This window comes from Pteronotus mesoamericanus, unplaced genomic scaffold (genome assembly GCF_021234165.1).
Source record: "Pteronotus mesoamericanus isolate MK-2021 breed Mesoamerican mustached bat unplaced genomic scaffold, CSHL_Meso_final scaffold_651, whole genome shotgun sequence".
Classification (NCBI taxonomy): domain Eukaryota; kingdom Metazoa; phylum Chordata; class Mammalia; order Chiroptera; family Mormoopidae; genus Pteronotus; species Pteronotus mesoamericanus.
In genome coordinates, this window is record NW_026555325.1 from 17,315,689 (window position 1) to 17,328,675 (window position 12,987).

Genomic DNA, 12,987 nt, shown 5'->3' on the forward strand with positions numbered 1-12,987 from the left:
ATTCTAAACTATTTTTAGATACTTTTACTTAGCATGATAAATTTTTAAAATTATGAATGAATATCTAATATTGATGCAGCACTTTCAGTTAAACAGATTTTGAGTCAGAAACTCTGTATGTTATTTCATTTAAACTTACACAAACTTCATATTACACAGATATTAGAAACTGATATTAGAAAGTGATTTAATAGAAAAGCAAACTGAGGAGTAGAGATATTAAATCCTGGGTCAAGTAGGTAGTAGGTGGTAAAACCAGGATATGAATATATATTCATCTCATCTCAAAGCTGAGGCACTTCTTATATTCTTTTGCCACTTTTTCTAATAATTTTTACTATACAACATATTTCTTTGTTCAGAGAAAAATCACATGAGCATCTGTGTTATGGTTAGATTTCAAGTTTAAAGCAGAACATCTGTAAGTACAGAATTATAATGAGGTCCTTGTTTAAAGTTGTTCTGTGTCTATAACAATGTATTTCTGAGATCTAGAAAGTTCAAGTCAAAACAGAATACACAAAAGATGTTGTTTACATTTCTGACTTTCACTGTTGACATATTTTCAGCTAAGGACTTACACTTGTTGATCCAAAAGAAGACAAATGAATCCAGTCAGTACCCCACCTTATGGGATGTGTTTCCCTGTACAAAAGAAAGGACAGTGAATGTGGGGAAGATTTTACTTCCAATAATGGTAAAATAGCTTCTTGTGGAACAATTGTACCACTGAGAGCAACTAGAAAACATGGGGAAAAACACAAAATTTGACACACAAGATCAGAGAAGTAGCAAGGTAGTCAGGGTGTAAAACAAGAGAAGTAAATTGAAATAAGCCTGACGGTCTTTATCTCTTTTCCTCTTAAAATTATGTGCAAAGAAATAATTTTGCCCATTCATGTCATGTAGAGCTGAGAGGCCAAAAAGTTGAACAAAAAGAGGCACTTAATGAATAAGAAACTGAACAGATTTTTGACAGTCTCGGGCTGATGAGACAAATATGAGAGATCAGGGAGTATCAAAGAGCAGAGGTCCTGGATAATACTCAAAATGTGCATTTAGAACCCTGGAAGTGTCACGGCCTAAGAGGAAGGGTGAACCAGAAATACACCAGCTCTCATGAAGGACTGAAAAACAACTTTAAACAAGCTCAATCCCCAACTCGATTTGTCATTTTTTTCCTACTTAAACTCTTACCATTGTTATTTAGCTAGAAAAGGGGAGCAAAGGGAACTAGACATTGAGCTTAATAAACTGGGAAACAAGAAGCCTGCTTGCTAGCTAGGAAGCTACAGTTTCACACCCCGGGAAATTACCGCATTGCTCCGCCAGGGGGATTAACATTCCTCCCTCTCCCCTCTGGTACCGGATTGCTGATGGGCACAGGAGAAGGTGCTGGACCAAAGAAGTCTAACAAGGGGGTGGACCCATCCAGAGTGCAGGAGAGTTAGGGAAGTTGATTTTCCTTTTGAAAAAACACCTGGTTTGTCCCAAGCCCATGCTAAATAAAGCCCTAAGGGAACAAAGAAGCTCTTTTGCTTGTGACCTGCACTCGCATAGTGCACTCACCTGTCTCTCCATGGCCATGCAGCTCCACATGGAATCTCCAGGAGGGAGCCTGAAATGGACAACAGCTGGAAACACACAACGAGCCAGCAGAATGCGGGACTGGACTGGATTTTAATATGGAGCATAAACTCTGGACAGTGGCCTTCATCCTGCCCCTGCTGAAGACAAGATTGGACTTTTTCTATGGCGAGATAACAGAGATGAAATATTGAAAGTCAGGTGGAGAATCCCCTCAATTGTACATCATCAGTAAACCATACCACAGAGCCACATCCTCCCATGCAGGTCTCAGGAATTTATTTTTCTTTAGACATTGCAAGAATCTCACTTCCACAGATATCAAAACTGCTTGCCATAAACAAAAGCATGCTTTGTTTGTTTTGTTTTGTTTCTGAAGAAAAATTACATCTGACTTGGTTAATCTTTCTTTTTTTCTTTTTTTTTTTAGTATAAAATTTTTATATTTAGAATTAGCCAACTGGACTCAGTTTAGATGATCCCAATTTTGTTGGCGACATCCAAAGCATCATAGTCTGGAGCCAGTCGAACATACGCCTTCTTCTCCCCATCAGGCCTGATCAAGGTGTTGACCTTGGCCACATCAATGTCATACAGCTTCTTCACAGCCTGTTTGATCTGGTGCTTGTTGGCCTTGACATCCACAATGAACACAAGTGTATTATTGTCTTCTGTCTTCTTCATGGCTGACTCCGTAGTCAGGGGGAACTTGATGATGGCATAGTGGTCAAGCTTGTTTCTCCTGGGAGCGCTCTTTCGAGGATATTTAGGCTGCCTTCGGAGCCGCAGTGTCTTAGGCTTCCGGAAGGTGGGAGACGTGCGGATCTTTTTTTTTTGTGACTGTGGACGCCTTTTAGCACTACTTTCTTTGCTTTCAGAGCCTTTGCCGTGGCTTCGGCTTTGGGAGGGGTGGGGGCTTCCTTCTTAGCTTTCGGAGCCATGTTCTTGAAACGGGTTTCCTCTAATCTTTTATTTTTTTAATACACAAGGACTAGAGCATAATACAAAATAAAAATTAAGAATGCCAAAAGGACAAATAACAAAAAAAAAAAATCAAAGGAACAATTATAAAAACAATTCACCAGATAATCCACATATTGGAGTAATCATATATGACATTAAAATTAGAAGTAGATTGTTTTCCCAATAAATGATGTTGAACTGACTGAATATCCATGTAGAATTAATTTTGACATACACCATACATAAAAATTAATTCAAACTTTAAAAGTAAATCAGTAATACTTCTAGGAATTAACATCAGAGAATATCTTTATGGCCCAGCAGTAAGGAAAGGATTCTTAAACAGGGCATCTAACACACTAAATGTAAAAATAATTGAGAGCTCTTAGAACTCAATAATTAAAAGAAAAATAGTCTGATTAAAAAATGTGCAAAGGAAAAACAAACAAAAAAATGGGCAAAATATCTGAATATATTTTTCTCCAAAAATTACAAATACTGATAAACATATAAAAAATTCTTTTTTTAACTCCTTTTTGTGTGCCAAATAATAAAGCAAAGAGAAGACAGGTCTCTGTCTTTGTTTTCATTATTTTTACCCTCTTATGCCTCCACCCATCCCTCTCCCCTCTGCAATTGCCACACTGTTGTCGTTGTCCATTAATTCTTTCTCTGTTTTCTTTTTTCTCCATTCTTTCACTCTCCAACCATCCCTCCACCCCCACAACCAACCCTCACCCCACCAGCCCCCCAGTGCTCAACAACATTAGCCTTCAGGGAAATGAAAATCAAAGCCACAATGAAATACTACTTAACGCCCATTAGGGTGGCCAGTTGTCAAGGAAGTAGAGAAATTATAATCCTCATACACTGCTGGTAGAAAGGTCAAATGGTGCAGCTACTTAGGAAAACAGTTTGGCAGCTTCTCAAAATGTTAGACATGGAGTTACTATATGACCCAGCATTTCTACTCCTAGGCATATACACAATTGGAATGAGAGCATGTGATCATGCAACAACTTGTAAATGAATATGCTTACAAGCATTACTTATAATAGCCAAAAAAGTGAAAATGAACTCAAATGTTGAATAAATGAGTAAATAAAATGAAACATATTTATATAATTGAATATTATTCAGCTTTAAAAAATAAGGTACTGATTCAGGATACCACATGGGTGAATCTTCAAAAATATGCTAAATGCAGGAAATCTGCCACAAAAGAACACATATTATATAATTCCATTTATATGAAAAGTGCATAATAGGTAAATATATAGACAGAAATGAATTTTTCGTTGTCTAAGGCTGGCAGGAAATGAGAAGTCATTTCAAATCAATTTGGGGTTTATTTTGAGGGCATTAAAATGTTTTAGAATTTGTCGTGGTGATGGTTACACAACTGTTAATAAACTAAAAGCTATTTATTGAGTTATACCACACTTCAGTGGGTGTATTGTAAGGCATGTGAATTAAATCTCAAAACTGTGATAAATGGATAGGTAGGTTGAAAAAGGGGTAACAAATATATAAGACTTAGATAGATTATTTTAAAATAAGAAATTTCTGTTTATTAAAGAATTCTATTAAGACTATTAAAATGCAAGTCCTAGAGTGGCAAAGATATTTTTAATACCTGTAATCAAAAAAAGATGTGATATTTAGAATATATGTATAAAAAACTACTAATGTACCATACAACCTAAAGAAAAATGAACTTAAGACTTAAATTGACCACTTTACAAAAGAAGGTACCTGAAACAGTTCACTAAACATATGAAAATGTGTTCAATCTCAACAATCATCAGGGAAATAAACTGAAATCCAAATGAAATATATCAGAATGAGAATGCAAAAAATTTAAAAAGACTGAAAATTCCTTGCCTAGATGAAGAGATAGAGAGACTAGAATTCCCACCTCTCTAAACACTACTTTAAATTCATACAGTCACTTTGGAACCATTTTGGTCAGTATGTAATAAACCTGACAGACCCTCTGATCCAGCAGTTCTAGGAAGAAGGTGTGGTGAGTACTACACTGCAGTAATGAGTACATGTGTTTGCCAAAACACAGCATAAGAATTTTCACGGAAATATCATTTGTAATAACTGATGACTAGAAACAAACCAAGTGTTTACCAACTCTAAAAATGTATAAATTATAACATCATATAGAGTACTACACTGCACTGAAAGTTCATGATCTACCACTGCTTGTAACACATGGATAAATTTCATAAAAACAAAATGGAGAGAAAGAAACCACATGCAAAATAGTGTATATAATTCCTTTATGTTAAGTGTTCAAAAATAGGTGTTAGAAGTGAGGATTGCCCTGGTTGGGTAGCTCAGCTGGTTAGAGGGTCCCACTGATATGTCAAGGTTGTGGGTTCAGTCACTGGTCAGGACATATATAAGAAACAACAAATGAATGCATAAATCAGTTCTGTGGAAAAACAAATCAGTGTTCTCTATCCCTAGCTCTAGCTCTAGCTCCAGCTCTAGCTCTACCTATCTCTCTTGACAATAAATTTTTTAAAAGTGAAGATAATGTTTACCTTTGCAAAGAGGGAAGTAGCAATTGGGGGAAAATAAGAATTTTGGGGGTTTTAATAATATGTTACAAATAGCTTGCATCAAGTTGCAAGAATTGATTGTTAAATGTTTTAACTTTGCAAGGTGGTTGACATCAAATTGGTGACTCAGAATTGGCCATGCTGGGAGTATTCATGTCATGGATGTTGTGGTTTTTCAAGGTGCTTTTGTTTTGAGGTGGTTCAGCTGGTTCTCACATATTTACCAGTATCATACTGGTACAGGATGTGTTCACTTTATTAACTTCACAGAGCTATGCTTATAGCTGTGTTTTGTGAGCTTTTCTTTATTTATGTTATACTTTAAGAGATAATTAATATTTGAAGGAGAAAAAAATAGAAGTTGTTTTAATTTTAAACAAATATCCTTATAGTATTGATTAGCCCAAATCCAGGAAAAGTGGAGGAGAGCTAAGTAGGCAGCTCTGAGAGAGGCAAGAGAGTGAAAGCACTGATAAAAACATTGATTTCTTCTTCATTTTCACCATTCAGATTAAGGGTCATGATCCTTATGTTTTTACAGAGGTCAGACAGGTAATATAAAGGAATAAAGTTTGTGAATTTATTCACAGTATAATGTTCTGTACCTTCACACAGAAATGTTTTCTCTATTTTCCTTGAAAATCCCACACTTCTTATTGATATATCTGTAGTGTGATTATTAAGATATTGAGTCCTGGACAGACTGCCAAGGTTAGAATATAGGGCTTTTAGTTTTAGCTATGTGATCTTGAACACATTATGTAACTCTAACTTCTAGTTTCCTCATTAACAACATGGGGAAAATAATCACACTCCAGCACTTATTAATTCAAAGCAATTGTGGAGTAAGGGCCATGTGCCAGGCATGGTTTTCAAAGCAGAGAATATAGCAAAAAGTAAAATATACAAAGATCCATGATCTGAAGTTGCTTCTATTGTAAAAGGGTACACAGAATCACTGATATATAAGTAAAATCTATATTGGTGATAACCATGGAGGAAAGGCAACTAGGGAAGGGAGATAAGAGTTTCAGTGGCATAGTATTAAATTAGGTGGTTAGTTTTCACTGTGAACATGACATTTAGTTAAAATTGAATGAAGTGAGAGAGCAAGATGCAATTCTCTGTGGGAAAGTCATTATAGGCAAAGGGGACTGAAAATGCCAAGGCCCTGAGGGACAGTAATGCTTGAACTATTTGAGAAAAAGCAAGAAGGCCAGTGAAAAAGGATCAGATAGACCACCACATGGACTCTGATTTCTACTCTGAGTGAGATGTGGAGGTGTGCAGCATTTTGAGCAGAATAGTAATGTGATCTAACTTGGGTTTAATGGGATCAGTTCAGCTCCCTTGTTGATAATAGATTCAAGGAAAGAGGAGATGGAAATTGGAGATTTTCATAAAACTCCATGTTATACATAATCACTGCTTAGTCCAGTGAAGTAGCTCCATTTTGCATTTAGCAAAATAAGTTTAATTTTTCTAGATCTTCTAATATTTAAGACAAGCCAGATACCAAGGTTTTTCAATGATGAAATTCTCGATTTCCTAATATTGGATCAATTTCTCTGGTTCTTATTTTTAACATGTGAACACTCACATGTACAAAATCCTTATCCACAGAGTTTTCACTAGAATCATATGTCACTGGAATACTGCTCCTAACCCTCATGACCGCTCTTTGTAGCTAGGTCTCTTCTTCATAAACAGATGAGTTTCCAACCAAGTTCTGGCTTGATGTCTCTCCTTACTTATCCCAGACCCGTTGATTTTGGCTTTCACTTTTCAGTACTATGTTTTGAACTATGACAAATTATTTGAGAAATATTTCCCTTATAGGAGAAACAAATAGAGAACTGATTGGTGCGCTTTTTTATTCCCCAGGAGCTACATTTGGCGATGTTCTTCTTTGATCTTTATCTCAAAATATGAGTGGTTAATAATTGACAAAAGAAATAGATGAATAAAACACTATTCAACTTTTACTTAATATTTGGAGAAAAAAGCAAAGATATAGATTGGCTCTGAACCACATGCAGTGTCTATAAAATGCAAATTGAGGAATACTTTCTCAATGTTATTGAAATATCCATCTACATTTCTATTTAAAGAGTGCATACTTATTTTAAAATCTAGAAATTATCACTTCTGTACTTTCCGATGAGAGAATTTTCAAAGCCTTGCAGTAAATGCTGCAATATTATTCAAAATTAATAGTCTGAATAATTGGTTTAGAATTCTACTTAAATAGTTCTGTAGGATTGTATATCACAAGTTGATAATTCATATATAAGAAATTGGTTCTTCTTTTCATTGGCACTGATAACAAAAACTCAATAGTCAAAAGACAGATAAAAAGAGTGGGGAAAAAGGAGTCCTAGATAATTCACCTCTCAGTAATGGGTAAGTAAATTGCATGTGAATACATAAATTCAATCAGAGATTTTATACTTTCTTCTGAAACTCTGGAAATTGGGTTCCAAAATGCAAAATATTATGCTAAAATGGAAGTTATCTTCCATAATGCTTTGTAAAGGAAAGTTCTGAGTTTGAAAATGTTGGAGTTATTATCGTAACTCCTATCAGTACTTTGAGTCCTGACGAACAGATCATACTTCTATTTCTGTTCCTTCTTAAGAGCTTCCTGCATTTTTCACATCTTTGGCAATTTAGGATATCTCTGTTCTTGCCAGAGTTAGCTGAGGAAACTTCAGGCCAAACTAGAAATATGGGATAGAGTTACTTGCTTATTTATTTGATACTAAACTGGTTGAATATTATCATGTTCTATATGCAAAGCCTATGGAAGGTTCTGTGGGTGGTTGTTGACAAGACAAACTTCACAGAGAGGAGCATTCACTGTCTAGTTTGGAGACCATTAAAATGTCTGATCATGAAGAGACTATTCTATAAAAAAGCCAGTTTTCTTCTAGTAAGCAGTGGTTATTGAGAAGAATATAGGACTACATTATGATTCATGCTATTTATTGGGCCCTAATTAAATGTTAGACACTGAGTTTTATCTAACAGGATAATTAAATGATCGATGCAGACAAAGCTCATAGTGCTTACATTTTACAGGGGAATCTTGTGTACACATGCTTGCTAATGTTCAGTTGTGTGCATGGTACTCGTACATGTGCACATGTACAAATGATAGAGGTTGTATTTAGGTCTGGATGCCTATTCATGGCTCAAGTGTTTATTCTAATTTGAAGTTTGAGCCATTATTTTTAGAGATTTGAGGAGGGGGGAAAGCAGTGAGAGAATTTCTGATATGTACCTAATCAGTATTGATCACCCCGATTCCTACTTCTAAATTGTCCCCATAGCAAGGAGCAGGAAATCTTTCTGGATTGAACTTAAATCTCAATTATACTTGAAAATTGACAGCAACAGCATTTAAAAATACAAGAAACATAAGAATAGTATCACTTACTGAGTATTTAATGTGAGTCAGGTATATATATCATGTCATTTAGTTCTTAAAACATCTATTATGGAACATGGTGTATCCTTATTTTACCAAATAAGTGACTACTTCTCAGAGAAGTACATGCTAAGTGACATAACTGGACATTTAATCCATGTCTGTTCTGCTTCAAAGTCTACAAACTGGTTGTGGCCCCCTGAGCCTGAGAAGAAAGATGGTACATGGATGAAAACAGATACACACATAATTTTGTATTGGTAAAAGAGAGAATATGAGTGTGATTTTTTTTTTATGTACTGATTTCTATGGTTTGTTTGTTATGAAAATGGAAGCAGAAGCACCATTTTTGAAAAGCTGATTCTAGTATAGTTAACTTCTGCTGTGCTTTCCTTTCTCTCATGGGTGTCCTGAGGCCATGATTCTAGGTTTTATATCAATATCAAAAATCTAACTACTTGCATCTTACATAGTTTTCAGATTTGTAAAGAGAAATGTATTATTTTCAGTTTTTAATTTTTAACCACTTTAAAAATTTTATTGTTGATCATTGAATATCCTTTACTTTTTTAAATTTTTAAATTATGTTTATTCTATTACAGTTGTCTCAATTTTTACCCATTTACACCCCTTACCACATCCCACCCCGACTCCATGCTCCCACAGTCAATTCCCACTCTGTTGTCCATGTCCATGGGTCATTCATACATGTTCTTTGTCTAGTCCCTTTCCCTTCTTTCCACCATTGTCCTCTTTCCCCATCCCCTCTGGTCACTTTCAGTCTGTTCCATGTTTCCATGTCGGTGGTTTATTTTGTTTGTTAGTTTATTTTGTTGAATAGATTCTACTTATAGGTGAGATCATATGGTATTTGTCTTTCATCAACTGGCTTATTTCACTTAGCTTAATATTCTCCACTTTCATCCATGTTGTCACAAAAAGTAGGAGTTCCTTCCTTTCGTCCTTTCATGCAGATTGATTTTATTTATTTTTTAAATGTCAAAGTCAATTATAAAATATTAAAAAATGTAAAACCATTATAAAGTCTCAGCAATTAAAACATGACACCAGCACAGAACTAATCAAGTAGATCAACGAAATATAATGAGAAATCCTGAAAAAAGTATATATCTGTCCAACAATGTAATATATGATTAAATTGATATTTCAAATCAATGGGTAAAATAAGGCTGATTCAACAAATAAGGTGCATGGACCACTATTACTTGAAATAAAACAAAGAGCCCTATTTCACACATTATACAAGAAATATTCAGGTGAGTTAAACATCAATATGTAGAATCTAAGGAGTTTTAGGAGAAAATAAAAACTAATATTTTTCTTGCTCTGAAGTAAACTATTCAAACCCAGAATCTATAAGTTAAAATATTGACAATATGACTATATTAAACATTTAAGACTATATAGTAATATACATATAAAAAAAGTTAAAGGACAAGTAATAGAATGGGAAAGTATTTGCAACACATCTCAAAAAAGGGTTAATAGTTTGTTTTTTTTTTAGGGGGAACTATTCTACAAACCTTTAATCAAAAAAATGGATAAAGAATACCAAAAAGTCATTTAAAGCTTTTTAAAAATAATATAAATAAGCAAGAAATATACAAAAACAGGTTTAGTTTCAACAAATAATAAAGGAACAACTAAAATACCACATCATTGTCACAATCAGATTAATATGTATTAAAAATATTGGTAATATTGGCAAATGTGAAAGGAACTGGGTATTCATAGACTCTTTTCCTTCATCTTAGAGCAGTCCCTTTAGCATATTTTGCAGTGCTGGTTTGGTGGAGGTGTATTCTTTTAGCATTCTTTTGTCTGGGAAATTCCTTATTTCACCTTCCATTTTAATTGAGAGTTTTGCTGGGTAGAGTGGTCTTGGTCGCAGGCCTTTGCTTTTCACTACTTGGAAGGTTTCTTGACTATCCCTTCTGGCTTGTAGTGCTTCTGTTGAGAAGTCAGCTGCTAGCCATACCAGAGTTCCCTTATATTGTTACTATCTGTTTCTCCCTTGCTTGCTTTAGGATTCTCTGTTTATCTTTGATATTTGCCATTTTAATGATGATGTGTCTTGGAGTGGGCCTCATTGGGTTCCTCTTGAATGGGACCCTCTGTCCTTCCTGGACTTGTGTGACTTTTTCTCTCTTCCAGTTAGGGAAGTTTTCCATCATTACTTTTTCAAACAGGTTCTCTATCCTTTGCTCCTCTTCTTCTCATTCTGGTGCCCCTATTATACAGATATTATTATGTTTCAGGTTGTCCTGCATTTCCCTAAATGCCTCTTCAACCTGTTTGAGTCTTTTTTCATTTTCTTGCTCTTTCTGGGAGCTTTTTTTTTTTTTTAACCTTGTCTTCCAGCTCGCTGATTCGATCCTCAGCTTCACGTAGCTTGCTTTGGTTGGAGTTGATTCATTCTACTGTGTTCTTCAATTCAGAAATGGTATTCTTCTTTTCCTCTTGTCTCTTATTGATAGTTTCTATGTTCTTTTTCATGCTGATATAGTTTGTACTAAGTTCTTCTTAGTTTCCCTGTAGGTTTTGTAATTCTCTCTGTGCTCACTGAGCTCATTGAGCTTCCTTAGAACCGTTGTTTGGAACTCAGTATCTGATAGTTTACTTGTCTCTATTTCATTGAGTTCTCCTTCTGGGGATTCTTCCTTTCCCTTTGAGTGGGGAGTATTTCTCTGTCTTCTCATTATTTGTGAGATTCTTCTCTTTTGGTTTTGTTTCTTAAGTTGATCTGTCTTGATTTCCTGACTTTGTGGTGTGAACTTCTATGGTAGGAGATCACTGTTTTTACTTTCTGGATCTGCCTCTGATGATGTCAGATGTTTTCCCTGTCTAACCTTAGGCAGTCTGTTCGAGACTTCCAGGAATGTACTTTCTGTGGCTGTCTCCTTCAGTTGTTAATCTAGTCACTCTGCACTCAGCAGGCCACCTTAGACAGCTCAGGGTGGGTCAGAGTCCCTCTTGCAGTGGGATTATTGGGTCCTCTGATGCTGCTGCCTCTCAGGAGAGTGGTCTCTGCCTGATCAAGATGGCTGCTGCTGAATCGGGGAAGTGTCAGCCCTAGGATCCCGCAGGCTGCTCTCTCAGTTCTCTCTACAGAGCCTCCTTCCCCAGTCTCTCCTCAGGGGTCTCTAGCCCACTCTGCCCACCTCTGCTGGAGACCAAGGCAAGTGGCTGCAAATAAAAATTTATGCATTAGCCATTTAAATGGCTCTGGGTGTCTCTAGCTGCCCATCTCTGGCAGAGAGAAACCCTGCCACTTTAAGCAGCTGGCTATTTTCTGTGTACCTTTTAGGCTCTGGTTCTGTAGGCTGGAAACCCCTGCCTCTGCCCAGACCCGACTTTTCTCAGGGGGATCCAGCTGGCCCCTTCAATATCCCTCTGGCACTGCCACCCCTGGGTGACCCGCCTGCCCTCCCAAGACTCCACAACTCTCCCCACCAGCCAGACTGTGCTAGAGCCAATTCTTCTGTCTCTGAGGTTACAAGGCTCCTCTCTCACTACTGATTAGCTGTTCCAGATGATCTCTCCACAATTTAGCTGCAACTCCAGGTTGGTCCTGAGAGGAAGTCAGAGTGACCTCAACTCACTCCTCCACCATCTTGATTCTCTCTACTGATCATTGAACATTCTTGGATTCAGTATCACAACTATATGTCACATGGCATAGTCCCACTTTATGTTTAATGAGAAGTAGTTATAAAAGATAATTTTTTCACAATCAAGTATCTTATAGCAATTTCACACAAGAATAACAACTCTGGACATTCAGCTTATGAAAATGAATCATGCTATAACTCACAGATTAACATACACACATATATATACACATACATACACACATACATACGTATATAATGAGAAGCGAAACAAAGAAGTTGGCCAAATTGATAAAACTGACAATCTGGAAAGAATGTTTACAATTGTTCTGTACACTCCTGAACACAGATAAACTTAAATACTATACTTTAAATTCTCTTTTATTTACAATTGTAAGTAATTATGAATATCTTAGATTATAAATTATGAAACAAGTGAATTCCCATGTTTATGGAATTCTTGGTGAGTCTACTATTATGCTCTTTATGGCTAGCAAACTTGATTGCTTTTATATGATACTAAGGACCATTCTGAGGAAATAGTACTTGAAAACATCACTACCTACTCTACTCTTACATGTCTTCTTTAATTCTATTACATTTAGAATCATGAGACCTATTTTTAAATGTTTCATCATTTTCCTTGTTTTTAATAATCTGCCAAGTTTTACTTCTATACATGTTATTACTACACGTTTATAAATGCTTTATACTCTTTGTAGTTATTAAACCTACATATGTTATATGTATATATAATATATATTTCCTTTGTATATATCATAATATAATTACTTCTGAA

At 35.7% G+C, this 12,987-nt stretch overlaps 1 protein-coding gene and 1 pseudogene across 1 annotated transcript in view; one reads left to right on the top strand and one right to left on the bottom strand.

The window, feature by feature from the left end:
* Positions 1-12,987, top strand: part of GALNT13 (polypeptide N-acetylgalactosaminyltransferase 13) — a 593,991-nt gene that overhangs the window by 70,437 nt on the left and 510,567 nt on the right. The gene's annotated exons all lie outside the window — the stretch shown is intronic.
* Positions 2,044-2,528, bottom strand: LOC129061870 (60S ribosomal protein L23a-like; annotated as a pseudogene).